At 37.5% G+C, this 15,304-nt stretch overlaps 1 non-coding gene across 1 annotated transcript; it reads left to right on the forward strand.

The window, feature by feature from the left end:
• The first annotated feature begins 1,833 nt into the window (after window positions 1–1,833).
• On the forward strand, window positions 1,834–1,940 carry LOC141694924 (small nucleolar RNA R71). The gene has a single exon (XR_012564203.1). It is a non-coding gene; the product is annotated as a small nucleolar RNA R71 (small nucleolar RNA).
• The last annotated feature ends 13,364 nt before the right edge of the window (window positions 1,941–15,304 follow it).

Consider the following 15,304-nt stretch of genomic DNA (forward strand, 5'->3'; position numbering starts at 1 on the left):
TAATAAGACAGGATAATAGAGCAAAACTTATCAAGTCTAACTTCATGCTACTTCACTACTCTATTCCAGCATCTTTGAAAATCTTCATAACTTGCATGGAAATGGTAATACTTCTTTGTTCTCATTTTCCTGCTAAACAGGCTGCCACATTTCTTTTGCAAACACCCAACGCATGTGATTGTGTTGTCATTATCAACATATATTTGAATTGATCATCCATCGGGTACATTCTTGACATTCGTCGGGTAGCTTTGTTACTCATCCGTCGGGTAGCTTTGTTGATCATCTTTCGGGTAGCTATTTGACACTTGACTCCATTTCATTTATGCAGAATTATAAGACATCTTATATTTATAATTAATCACCTATTCTGTATATCTACTAGCAGTCAACATGACTCATATGCTACTACAAAATCTACACAAAGTTGTTTACAGAAATGTGCTATATTATTTATTGTTACATAAGCTACTCACCCAGTGGATATCAATTAGTCATCCGTCCGGACTATATTGGCTCATCCGTCAGGACTATAATTGATCATCCATCAGGTGCTACAAAATTCAATAAGTTAAATCTACTAAGGTGTTTTGTTTAGCTTATCATAAAGTACATAACATATTCTTAACAATAAGCATTTGTCAAATGACACTTTTCCAATGATGCAAGGAATAGTGAAGCTTCCAGGATCTTTAAGCTTCGGAGGTAAATTCTGTGGAAGCACAACACTGCATTCCTCTGTGAGAGAAATTGTCTCTAAATCATCAAACTTCACCTTCTGAGAGAGTATATCTTTCATAAACTTCGCATTACTAGGCATCTGTTCAAGAGCTTCAGCGAAAGATGTTGATGTGAAGTTTCTTGAACACCTCAAGAAACTTCTCAAACTGCTTATCCAGCTTTTTCTTCTGCAGCCTCTTAGGAAAGGGAGGTGGGGGATAAATCTGTTTCTCCCTTGTATTACCTTCAGGAAGAGTGTGTTCAACAGTCGTCTTCCTTGGTTCCACTTCAGCTTCCCTCTGCACTTCTTTCTCAGCTACAGCTTCTTCATCCGAAACTTGATAGTGTTCGGGATTTGCAACCTTCCCAGACCTTAATGTAATTGCCTTTACCTGCTCCTTAGCTTCTCTCTTTCCCGGTACTTCAGTATCACTAGGAAGTGTACCAGGTTGATGATTTAACAAGGTATTGGTAATTTGTCCAATTTGATTTTCCAAGGTCTTGATAGAAACCGCCTGGCTCTTGCACATGAGCCTCAAGTCTTCTAATTCCGATTTTTTATTAGACTATTGCAGCTGGAGTTGTTGCCTAGGTGCATATTGTGGTTGCTAAAAACCAGGGGGGTTGTACTGCTTTGCTGGATATTGCTGATAAGGCTGTTGAACCGCATTCTGAGTATTGCTCCAGCTAAAGTTAGGATGATTACGGTTGTTAGGATGATAGTTGGATTGTACAGGTTGCCGCGACCTCTGAAAGTTGTTCACGAACTGAGCTGACTCGCTAAAAATGGCATACTGATCGGTCTCATGGGCACCAGCACAAAGCTCACAGACACTAGTGATCTGATTAACTCCATAATTGGACAGAAAATCCACCTTAATCGTCAAAACCTTAAGTTGAGCAGCTATAACAGTAGCTGCATCCAACTCCAGAATTCCTGCTACCTTACCCTGAGATAGTCGCTGAGTAGGATTCTAGTATTCATTAGCAGCCATCAGTTAAGCTTCATCATAGCTTTTAGCCCACAAGGCTCCTCCTAATGCTGCATCAAGCATGGGTCTAAAAGTAGCACCCAAGCCATTATAGAAACAATTAATGATCATCCAGTCAGGCATCCCATGATGAGGACACTTCATAAGCATCTCCTTATATCCATCCCAAGCCTCACATAAAGATTCTCCAGATTGTTAAGCAAATTGAGTAAGTGTGTTTCTGATTGCAGCAGTCTTCGCCATCGGAAAGAATTTAGTTAAGAACTTTTGAGCAAGATCCTCCTATTTGGTGATAGACCCTGGTGGTAGAGAATGTAACCAGCACTTAGAGTAATAAAGTAGCATTATAATAGACTAGATAGTTTTGTTTTATTATCCTGTCTCATTACTTTGTAATCTTGGTGTTATATAAACCAAGAAGTAGCAACTAAAAATCTATCGAATCTAAGATACAAGCAGAGAAACATTTGTAAGCAGAATTCTTAGCATTTCTCTGTATTCTTAGTTGTTCAATTGTTGTAAGAAGCTGTGAGCATTTGGCACACAGGGTTCTCTCGATATATAATATATATCTCTGGTGGAATCATTCAAATCCACCAGAAAGTTTTTAAAGACTCTTGTCCTTAATTACTTGTATTTTGAATCATTTAAATAACTATTCCGCATTGTGCTAATCAATACACACTTATTCATATATTCAAGTTAGAATATTTTTAAATCAAGAAAAAGTTTCAAGAATTCCATTCAACCCCCCTTCTGTAATTCTTGTCATATTGTTAAGGGACTAACAATTGGTATCAGAGCGAGCTCTTAACTTACAAAGAGTTTAAAGATCAAAACAATACAGCAAGATGAACAAGAAGGATGTTGGAGTCAAGATCCCTTTTCTGGATAAAGATAATTACCATCATTGGAAGGTAAAGATGCATCTTCATTTGCTTTCTCAAGATGAGGCCTATGTTGATTGCATAGAAAGAGGCCCTCATGTTCCAATGAGAGCTGTAACAGGAAACGAGCCATCAGTCCCAAAGCCAAGGCATGAATGGTCTGATCCTGATATTGAACAAGTCAGGGAGGATAAAAAGGCCATGAACATCCTGTTTAATGGAGTTGATGGAGACATGTTTGACAACATTATCAACTGCAAAACTGCCAAGGATGTTTGGGATACAATACAGATCATCTGTGATGGCACTGAGCAAGTTAGAGAAAATAAGATGCAGCTCTTGATTCAGCAATATGAGCATTTTCATAATGAAGAAAGTGAGTGTCTCACTGACATTTTTAGTAGGTTTCAAAAACTACTAAATGCTCTAAAGTTGCATGGAAGGATCTATCAGACAAAAGACTCCAATCTGAAATTCCTTAGATCTCTTCCGAAGGAATGGAAACCAATGACAGTCTCATTAAGAAACTTACAAGATTATAAGGAGTTTACTTTGGAGAGACTGTATTGCATCCTAAAAACTTATGAGCTTGAAATAGAGCAAGATGAGAGGATGGAGAGAGGAAAGAAGAAAGGAGGATCCATTGCACTACTTGCTGAGTTGGAGAAAGAGAAGGAGATGAAGATGGAAGCTGTTGAATCAACTTCAAGGGTCTGTAAGAACAAGGGCAAGGGGCTTGCAGTAGAAAGTGAAGATTCTTTGAGCCAAGATGACATGAAGGACATTGATGAACACCTAGCATTTCTTTCCAAGAGATTTTCCAAGCTCAAGTTCAAGAAGAACTTTGGAGCAGCCAAGCCAAATAGAAACATGGTGGATAAATCAAAATTCAAATGTTTCAAATGTGGCTTGGCAAGGCATTTTGCCAGTGAATGTAGGAAGTCAGATTCCAGTAAGAAAAAGTTTGAGCATGTGGATTATAAGCAATAATACTTTGAACTGCTCAAACAAAAGGAAAGGGCTTTCATAACACAAGAAAATGACTGGACAGCAGATGGTCTGGATGAAGATGAAGATGTCAGCTATGTCAATCTAGCCCTAATGGCCAAGTCTGATGAAACAGAAACAAGTTCTTCAAGTAATCAGGTAATTACTATAAACCTTGCACATTTATCTAAAGCTGAGTGTAATGATGCCATAAATGACATGTCTACAGAGTTATATCATTTGCGTGTTACACTTAAGTCTCTTACTAAAGAAAATGCTAAAATCAAAGAAAACAATTTGTTTTTGAGTGAGAGAAATAATGTGCTTGAGTCTCAGTTCATTGATTTTGAAAAGTTAAGAATTGAGTGTAAGATTGCCAAGGAGGAATTAACTGAGTCCTTGAAGAAAGAAGAAATTTTGAAGAAGCAGCTCGAGTGTGAACAAGAGGTGATTAAGGCATTGAAAACATCCAGGGATGTCCATGCTCAAATCACCAAAGTTCAAGGAATTGAGTCTTTCTGTGATGCAGCCTGGAAAAAGAACAAAGAGAAACTAGAACCATATTTGGTAGATGGAGTGCTGACAGATGTAGTCTCGACGGATGATGAGGATCATCCGTCGGATAACAAAAAGGGTTATCCGTCGAATGATGAAAATCCTCATCTGTCGGTTGTGAGCAAGCCTATCAGTAAAGCCAAACTAGTTAAGCTAAATGAGAAGTATGGGTCTGTTTCCAAGAACTTTATTTCAGGAGAATCGAGTCAAGTTAAGAAAGGGAAAAAGGCTAATATTGGTCACATGACTGTCAAACAGTTAAGTGACAGACTTGAAAAGATAGAGGTAAAAACAGAGACTAAAAGGAAAAACAATAGAAATGGTAAAGTAGGGATTAACAAACATAATAACTACACACCTGATAAATATGCTCCTAAAAAAATCTGTGTCAAGTGTGGTACTGTAAATCATTTGTCTGTTAATTATAAATCTGCCATGCCTACTTCCATGTCTGTGCTACCTCAATTTCCTAACATGAATGCCATGCCTCCCATGCCTATGAATGCTATGTCTATACATAATATGAATGCACAGTTTGCTAACATGCCATTTGCACCTAATCCTTATTATGTTGCATTCAGTATGCCACAAATGCCATTTAGCATGCCATACCGGAATAACATGTTTACTAATAGCATGCCATTTCCTATTAATAATAATATGCATGATAATTCTGTTGCAATGAATGGTTTCAAAGGCTCAACTCAGATGACCAAGGATGGATCTGATGTCCCCAAGTCAAATGAGATAAAGCCTAAGAAATAGAAAAAGAAAGCTAACAAGGCAGGACCCAAAGAAACTTGGGTACCAAAATCAACTTGATTTGATTTTGATGTGTGCAGGAAAACATAAAGAATCTTTGGTACTTGGATAGTGGTTGTTCAAGACACATGACTGGTGATTCTACCCTGCTCACAGAGTTTAAGGAGAGAGCTGGCCCAAGTATTACTTTTGGAGATGACAGCAAGGATTATACTGTGGGATATGGCTTGATTTCAAAGGACAATGTCATCATTGAGGAGGTTGCCTTAGTGGATGGTCTCAAACACAATTTGTTGAGTATCAGCCAGCTTTGTGATAAAGGCAACTCAGTAACTTCAACTCAGAAGCCTGTGTTGTGACTAACAAAAGAAGCAACAAAGTGGTTCTCACTGGTGTGAGAAAAGGAAATGTGTACCTAGCTGATTTCAACTCATCTAATGCAGAATCTGTTACTTGTCTTCTCAGTAAAGCAAGTCAGGATGAAAGTTGGCTATGGCACAAGAAGCTATCCCATTTAAACTTCAAGACCATGAATGAGCTAGTAAAGAAAGAACTGGTTAGAGGCATTCCTTTAGTGGAGTTTTCTAAGGATGGACTGTGTGATGCCTGCCAAAAAGGGAAGCAGATTAAAGCATCATTCAGGAAGAAACTTGATTCAACAAATGAAGAGCCTTTGCAACTGCTTCACATGGATTTGTTTGGACCAGTCAATGTGTTGTCCATCTCAAGGAAAAGATTCTTCCTAGTAATTGCAGATGATTTCTCAAAGTTCTCTTGGACATATTTCCTAAAGTCTAAAGATGAGGCTAGTGAAATCATCATCAATCACATAAGGCAAGTCAATAATCATCCTGATTTCAAGGTTAAAAGAATCAGGAGTGACAATAGAACTGAGTTCAAGAATTCTGTCATGAGAGCATTTTGTGAGGAAAATGGGATTCTGCATGAATTTTCAGCAGCAAGAACTCCACAACAGAATGAAGTAGTGGAAAGGAAGAACAGATCACTTATTGAAGCTGCAAGGACAATGCTTGAAGAATCTAAACTGCCAACCTATTTCTGGGCTGAAGCTGTAAATACTACATGCTACACTCAGAATATTTCTCTGGTTAATCAAGCTAGATGCATGACTCCCTATCAATTGTTTAAGAACAAGAAGCCAACTCTAAATTTTCTTCATGTCTTTGGCTGCAAGTGCTATATTCTGAGAAATCAAACTGATCAAAATGCAAAGTTTGATGCTAAAGTAGATGAAGGAATTTTTGTTGGATATGCTGTTGGTAAAGCATATAGAGTCTACAATCTAAGAACCAACATTGTTGTGGAATCAATACATGTTGTGTTTGATGATAAAAAGATTGAAGGAATGAAAGATGGAGATTACCATGAGAGCCTCAAATTCGACAATATAGAGATGGTTAGTGATGACAGTGATGATGAAAGTGATCAAGAAACAGTGTCTAAGGATAATGCAGATAAATCTACTACCAATGAAGCACAAAAAGCAACATCTGTCGAGTTGCATAATGCTTCATCCGTCGGGAGGCAATCTGTGTTATCCGTTGGGAGACAACCAACTTCATCCGTCGGTACTCAAAATTCACCATCTGTCGGGTTATTAAAAGGAGCGGGAAGTCAAGATAGATCACCTATAGAAAGTTCCCCTTTCTCAAATCAAAGATCCACAAACTCAGGGGGAGTTTCTAACAATCAAAACTCAATTACACATCAAGACAACAATGAGGTTTCTTCATCTGGAGCTAATTTACCTCAATAAAGAAAATGGATAAAAGATCACCCCTTTGAGCTCATTATTGGTGATGTTTCTTCTAGAGTTCAAACAAGGAGAGCAACTCAAGAAGAATATCTATACAGTAGCTTTCTTTCCAAGGAAGAGCCAAAGAAGGTAGAAGAAGCTTTGTTGGATCCTGATTGGATTTTAGCTATGCAGGAGGAGCTAAACCAATTTGAAAGGAATAATGTATAGAAGCTGGTGCCCAAGCCTAAAGGAAAGAATCCAATAGACACCAAATGGGTTTTTAGAAACAAGATGGATGAAAATGGCATAGTAGTCAGGAACAAAGCTAGATTGGTTGCTAAAAGCTATTTTCAACAAGAAGGAATAGATTTGGATGAAACATTTACTCCTGTTGCAAGACTTGAAGCCATCAGAATCTTCTTAGCCTATGCAGCCCATGCCAATTTAAAGGTCTACCAAATGGATGTCAAAAGTGCCTTTCTGAATGGAGATTTGGGGGAAGAAGTCTATGTCAGTCAACCTCCTGGTTTTGAAGATCCAAATTTTCCAGAACATGTCTATTATCTTTTGAAAGCACTTTATGGACTGAAGCAAGCACCTAGAGCCTGGTATGACACTTTATAAAAGTTCCTTTTGGAAAATCACTTCACAAGAGGTACTGTAAATAAAACTTTATTTTTCAGAAATGTTAATGGCTCTAGTGTACTTGTTCAAATTTATGTAGATGATATTATTTTTGGCTCTATAGATGAGAAACTTTGCAAAAAAAATTCCAAACTGATGCAAAGTAAGTATGAAATGAGTATGATGGGAGAACTGACATACTTTCTTGGTTTACAAGTTAAGCAAGTTAGTGATGGAATATTCATTAGTCAAACTAAACATTTTTGATCTTTTAAAGAAGTTTGATCTAGTGGATTGCACATCTGCAAAAACTCCCATGGCCATTGCAACTAAGCTTGAATTAAACACTACTAAAAAGTCTGTGGATATTTCAAGTTATAGAGGCATGGTTGGCTCACTTTTGTACTTAATAGCTAGTAGGCCAGATATAATGTTTGCTACATGTTTATGTGCTAGATTTCAGGCTGATCCTAGAGAATCTCGCTTAATAGCTATTAAGAGAATTTTCAGATATCTCAAGGGAACACCAAAACTTGGCATTTGGTACCCTAGAGATTCTGGTTTTGATCTAACTGGATATTCAGATGCAGATTATGCAGGTTGTAGAATTGATAGAAAAACTACAACAGGAACCTGTCAATTTCTAGGAAACAAGCTTGTGTCCTGGTTCAGTAAAAAGCAAAATTCAGTTTCTACTTCTACAGCTGAAGCTGAATATATTGCTGCTGGTAGTTGCTGTGCACAGATATTATGTATGAAAAATCAATTGCTAGACTATGGTTTGCAAGTTGAGAGGATTCCTATTTTCTGTGAGAACACAAGTGCAATTGCCATCACTGAAAATCCAGTACAACATTCAAGGACAAAGCATATAGATATCAAGTACCATTTCATAAGGGAACATGTAATGAATGGTACTGTGGAGCTACATTTTGTTCCAAGTGAGAAGCAGCTTGCAGATATCTTTACCAAGCCACTGGATGAATCCACCTTCTCAAGGTTGGTAAGTGAGTTAGGTATGCTTAATTATTCTTAAATCTATATGAGTTCATTTGCAAGTTGAAATGCAGCCAGAAATTTAATTGATTTTTCAGTCTTGGATGAAATCTTGGCTAAGTCAAAATTTACATCTCGACGGATGATCTTTATCCATCGAGTTTGATCATCCGTTGGTATATTATTTGCTAATAAAAATCAATTATTTTTCTGGAATATTTTATGTCTCGACGGATAACAGTTTATCCTCATTCGTCGAATTATCTTAATCTCAGCCGTTAGTTCCCTGTACATTATCCATCGAGTATACTTACAGTCTGTAAGCATAACACGGCGGATAATGTGTGGAATTTTTACAGTTTATTTTTAAACGGCTATTTTAGGCAATTTATATTGGTTACTTTATTTTACTTTATTATTTTTATCAGTTATTTTTTGAGATAGTATAAAAGCTTATTTCATTTCAATTGCTTTTCTTTTATCATTCTCAATTCAACTGCTCTAATTTCATTCTCTCTCAAAGCACTTACTCTCTTTCTCTTCAAGCTCTTATTCTCTAACAATGGCACCTGTTGTAAAGATTATGTCTCAAACTGGGTTCATTTATGAGAAGAACAATTTCAATGCACTAGTGAACAAGGGTATTCAGCATTCTGGTGATTATCACAAGATGATGGACTTTATGAAAAATTGCAAGCTCAATTATGCCATGCTGGAATCACCCACAATCTTATGTGAAGTTATTGAAGAGATGTGGACCACTGCTACCTACAACTCTACAGATAAGACCATCACACTAACCATTAAAGGTAAAGAATTCTGTATCAATAGTGATGTGATAAAAGCATGTTTCAAAATTCCTGATGACAATGTGACCTCACCACACACTGACACTGATATAATCAATATGCTTAATTCCATGAACTATGCACTTCCTACTTCTACACTGAGTGACATTAGGAGAATGGGTCTTAGAAAAGAATGGAGTTTCATGTGTGATGTAGTTACAATGGTTTTCTCAGGAAAGATCAGTAATTTTGATTCAGTGAATATCTCCATGCTTAACATGCTCTACATGCTAGTTACAGATAAGTATTTTAATTTTAGTGACCTTGTTTTGTTTGAGTTAGGTTTTAAACTGGGAGAATTAAATAAAAGAGGTAAGAATGTGTATTATGCTAGATTCCTTATGATGTTAGCTAACCACCTTTGTGAAGAGATTGTGTTTAAGAACCCTAACAACAAATTAGATTGTTGGGTTCAAGAGAGAAGGCTCATTACAGATTTGAACAGGGCCAATCATCACAAGGACGTGCCATTATTCTATTTTCCTGTAATGCAAGTACCTCAGGTAAGTGAGGTGAGTTCATCTATCCCTACAACTATTCCAACCTCAACAATTTCTTTGAGTTCTAGTGTGGCTATGGAAACTATGTCAATGACCAAACAGTTGCCCACCCAAGCTATTAAACCTACAATTATTTCAAAATCCAAATCAAAGAAAGCCCCCTCTGGTATCTCTCAAAAGATGCCAGTTGCAAAATCCACTAAAGCCAAAGAGGGGAGTGTGAAGGAGGGTAAGTTAGGTGAGGGAAGGGGTGAACATAAAAGAAATCCCAAGAATAAGGTTGGAGAGTTGAGTGGTAACCAGCCTAGCCACACTGCAGTTTCCCAACAAACTGCAGTGCTTAAAAAGGATAAAAGCTCATTTCTAACTGCATCCTCCCAAAAGGATGTAGTTATTGAACAAAGCTCTCAACCAAGAGCACAGGCCAAGAGGGTTAGGGACACAAGTTCACCCCAAACTTATGCCAGAAAGAAGAAATCAAAAACCCTTAGGGATGCACAGGGTACACATACAGTGCAAACTGGTGCAACAGACACAGTCACTGCACCTTCACAAATTCAGTTTGATGTGGCTCCAATAAATGTGGAGTCACAGCCAAAATCTCTAGTTATAGAAGCACCTCAAACACCAAACTCACCAACAAATTCTCTGGATGTGGAAATGATACACACATCAATTCCTGATTCCCCTTCTTTAACTCTGTTGGGGAAGCCAAAATCTAGTGCAAGTGAGCATCATCTTTTAGTTGATTTATTGGCTCACTTGCCAATTCTTTCAGGAACTGTTGTATCATCTGTGCCCAAAATATCTTCAATCAGCACAGAGTCAACAATAGTTTCTATTCCCAGCTCATTCATTTCTACTCTCTCGACAAATATTGCTCATCCGTCGAGTAGTGATTGTATCCTGACGGATAAGCCTAACAACAGTTATCCGTCGGATAGCAAAACCACTCACTCGATGGATATCACTCATCTATCGAGTATATCTGCACAGCTTCAAACTTTATTTATTTCAAGTGCAGAAGATTTAGTGGTTGTACAGTCACTCTTAGGATTGAGAGAGAAGAGTGTTTTGAGTGAGAGTCTGGGTTGCTCCCAGGAAAAGGAGAGGAATTGAGTGAAACTATGTAATCCATTTCTTCAGGATTGGCAAAAGAGAGTGAGAGGAGTCCCACCTTAGTAGGTGAAGGTGAGGGTGTGAGGGTGGGGAGCCAGGGTGAGACCCTGATGAAACAAAAGAGAGAAAATGAGAGAAATGCAGGTACTGGAGCAATAAGGATGAATGTCATTGCTAGTGAGTCAATGAATGTCCATGATGCAGACAGGGAAGGACTATCTCAGCATCCTAAAGCTGTTATAGATTCCACTTCCCTTGATGCTGACGCATTTACTCACCCTGTTCCAGCTTATCAACTTCTAGCTGAACATGGCAATGACAATGCAGAAAGGATGCTGAATTTGGTGCATACCACACAGTCTATGATGAGAGCTAAGGATGCCATCATAGCTTTGCCTTCTACAGCTGGTGATGTGGACTATGAGACTGGTGGTTCAACTGATTTCTTTGGAGATGGGAGTGGGGATAGTGAAGATGAAGCAATGGACATAGGGGGAGAAGTAGGCTCAAGTTCAAGATCAGGTATGCCATCATGGGCATTCTCAAAGCACTGTGATGAGCATTACTTCAAGACAACCCTGATCCAGCTAATCAATCAGACAAATACTGCTCTTCATGACACTACTAATGCTAGCACCAAGAAGATCCTTCAGGCACATCTAGCCTCCCTGCAACTTCAACAAATCCAGGGCTTCCAGCATGCTAGGGATGTAAATACCATGAAGGGTGATATTGAGGAGATGAAGAAGGCCACTTCTGACAAGATAGATTCTAAACTTCCGGAAGCTACAATGCTTGACATCAAGAGGCAATTAAGGAAAAATTCTGATATGTCAACCAAGATAGATGCCTTGGACACAAGAATGTCAGCCATGGAAGCATCTTTAACAGCTATTCATCTTCATCAAGCCCAACAGATAAATTTACTACAAAAACTGGTGGCTGCTCATACCCCCTCCTCACCTCAACTTGATGATAACAAAAAGGGGGAGAAAGGACCAAGTGATGGGGGAGACCAAGTGAGGGGGAGAGGCTTCAAATTCAAATCAGTAAAGTAATTGTGCCTTCAATTACTATCTCAAAGCCATCAGTTACAGATAGTATAGATCTGATCAATGCAACATCATCCAATATAAGAATAGCTGATAAGGAGAAGTTGAGTTTAGTCAACTGGGAGAAGATTGATGAGGAAATACAGAAGAAGTTTGAACTTGTCAAGGAGCCAGTTAAGTCAGCCATCCATCACTCTCAAGTTAAACAAATTAGTGTGAATGAGATGAACATGAGCTATCTGGAAAGAGGACAACCTTCCTGCATCAAATCTCCAAAGGCTGAAACAATTCTGAAATCAAGGGTAAACTACTCAAAATCATCATTGAAGAACCCTTTGGATACTGTGTATGAGACACCCAAGCCTGATGAAAAGAAGGTTCTGTCAAGATCAATTACTTTCTACAAAGATCCAGCTGATTTAGCTTCTAAAAGGAGAATTGCCAAGATTTTCAGAAATGGGAAAGAAATTTGTGTGGTGGTTGGACATCCTCAATTTGCTCAAGCAAAGAGAGAAGAAAAGGCTAGATTGAATCAGGAAAAGAAGCAAGCTGCTCTAGATGCTAAAAAGGCTAAACAGAAGAAAGAGCAAATTGTTATCTTAGCCAAGCTACATACTGTAAATTCATCACAACAAATTCATGTTCAGCCATCTGAAATTACTGAATCAAAGAAGCAAGTTGAACAACAGAAGAAATCTCCAAGAATCAAGGAATTGGCTAAAAGAACTAAAAGGAAACTGGATATTGTTGACAAGGAATTGGAAGATCAATTTCCTAAGGAATCCACACCATCTACAACTCAAGTATCAAAGCCCTCTGTGGTTTTTGAAGATATCAGGGTGGTGGATCCCTACAGGAATATTCATGGTGAACCTATTGTGCCCAAGGATGAGCCAATAGAATTGGAGAATATATCAATTCCTGACTTCAATCTACCAATCCTTAGCAAGCCAAGAAGAACAAAGTCAAGAGCAGTCAAGAAAGTGAAGTTGTCACCTCTCAAATCCAAATCTGTAGTCAATGCTCAGCCCAAAGTCAATAGGGGAGATTACATGTACTTGTGTAACATCAAAGAATTTTCTGATCTGAACCTCTATCTAGATGAACTAGATGAAGTGAGAGGAATTGATGCATACAGAAACCTACCTGAAAGGTTAGTGTTCAAGTACAAAGGAGGAAAGGAGATTCAGTGGCCACTTCATAGGATCCTTCAAGAAAGCCAAGCTGTACTGATTAAAGTTTATTCATCCTTCAAGAAGAATTTTGGGTTCAATATTACTGCAAGAAGATTGGTTCTGAAGAAGATTGAAGAGCTAAGGAGTGTTAGAGCTAAAGATGCACTTCCAAAGACTCTAATTATCCCTTACACAGGGAGAAGAGTGCATCTAAGGCCCTACTGGCTGATGGAGTTTATGGATGACAAAGGTGTGAGAAGATTTTTCAGATTAGAACACCAATTGAGCATCTCCAGCAATGAGACTCTTTTGGAAATGCAAGGAAAGCTAAATCTCTCAGAATCTGATGAACTGGAATTCCACAGGCAGCTCCAAAATCAGATTGAAGAAAATAACAGAAAGCTTGGAAAGAGATCCAGACCTTCAAGGAACTAGATAAATCTGCTCAGGCTAGAGGAGCATCTTGAAAATGATTGTGAGCAAAACTTTGTACATTTTGTTATTTGAAGCACTTTTCAGTAATATCTACTTTCTTTTTAAAGTTGTATTTTTGGGGTGTTTTGTTATCATCAAGTATCTCTTAATTTATGGCTACAATTCCAGTAGACATAAATTGGGGGAGATTGTTGTGTATATATTGTGTACTTGATGATTTCATGAACAAAACACCTTGGTAGATTTTACTTAGTAAAATTATGTAGCACTCGACGGATAAGATTTATAGTCCCGACGGATGACTCATTATAGTCCCGACGGATGAAGACTTATTATCCATCGAGTGAGTAGCTTATGTAACAATAAGTTTGTAGCACATTTCTGCATACACCGTTGTATAGATTTTGTAAGTAGTATTCAAGTCATGTTGACTTTAACTAGATATGCAGAATAGATTGATTAATTGTACATAGATGATATCTTGTAATTTTACATAAATGAAATGAAGTCAAGTGCCAGATTGCTACCCGGCGGATAAACTACAATGAAGTCGACGGATGATCAACTAGACAACCCGACGGATGATCAATAACTCAACGAATGATCATGAACCCGATGGATAAAGATTCAAACATCTATTGATAGTGACAACACGGTCACATGCGTCGAGTGGATGCAAATGGAATGTGGTAGCCTATTCAACTGGGTTTTTGAGAACAAAGAAGCATTGCCATTTCCATGCTATTATGAAGATATTCAAAGATGCCAGAATAGAGTAATAAAGTAGCATTGTAATAAACTAGATAGTTTGGTTTTATTATCCTATCTCATTACTTTGTAATCTTGGTGTTATATAAACCAAGAAGTAGCAACTAAAAATCTATCGAATCTAAGATACAAGTAGAGAAACATTTGTAAGGAGAATTCTTAGCATTTCTCTGTATTCTTATTTGTTCAATTGTAATATATATCTATGGTGGAATCATTCAAATCCACCAGAAAGTTTTTAAAGACTCTTGTCCTTAATTACTTGTGTTTTGATTTATTTAAATAACTATTCCGCATTGTGCTAATCAATACACAATTATTCATATATTCGAGTTAGAACATTTTTATATCAAGAAAAAGTTTCAAGAATTCCATTCAACCTCCCTTCTGTAATTCTTGTCATATTATTAAGGAACTAACAAATATAGAATATATTCTAGTTTGTTCCCACATGAATAAGTTTAGGTTTATTTCAATCAATGTATTTATGCAACACTAGTATGGTTATTATCCAATGCTAAGACGAATAACAATTTAAGGTTGTTTATACTACATTTAACTAAGAGATTATGCTAAAGAACATAAAGTAAGAGATTAAAGAGAGTTGAACAATATATGACACAACATAGAATTCTTACTTCATTAAATACTTCATTCAATAGCCTTTTCGTTCTTAACCTTAGCATGCAATGGTGATGCCACTAATCAGAGAACACGAAACTGATAAACGCCAACTTTCGTTGTACGAATACCATACTACTAGACATCCATAAAAGAGACGGAAGCTGAATAGACACCAATTATATTAAGACCCTATATGTCTATATAATTTAATAAAATAACGGTTTAATGCACAACTTATCTCTCGTGATTACATAAGGCAAGTAAGATGGTTAAAATTATCTGCGAATCATGCATATCACATACATGAACCTATAGCCTGGCAAGTTCTAAATCCTTAAATTCATTTTCGCTTCATTAAAGATTAACACACTATCTTATAAGTTCGCGAGGCACATGAGACGAATAAGCACAACCAAAACTAGGTTATCATACAATCACACACACACTAAGGTATCGAAACGAATTAACTAAAGAAATCCATAAATAAATCCGTTAGAACCC

The sequence above is a fragment of the Apium graveolens genome, chromosome 10 (assembly GCF_009905375.1).
Source record: "Apium graveolens cultivar Ventura chromosome 10, ASM990537v1, whole genome shotgun sequence".
NCBI lineage: Eukaryota > Viridiplantae > Streptophyta > Magnoliopsida > Apiales > Apiaceae > Apium > Apium graveolens.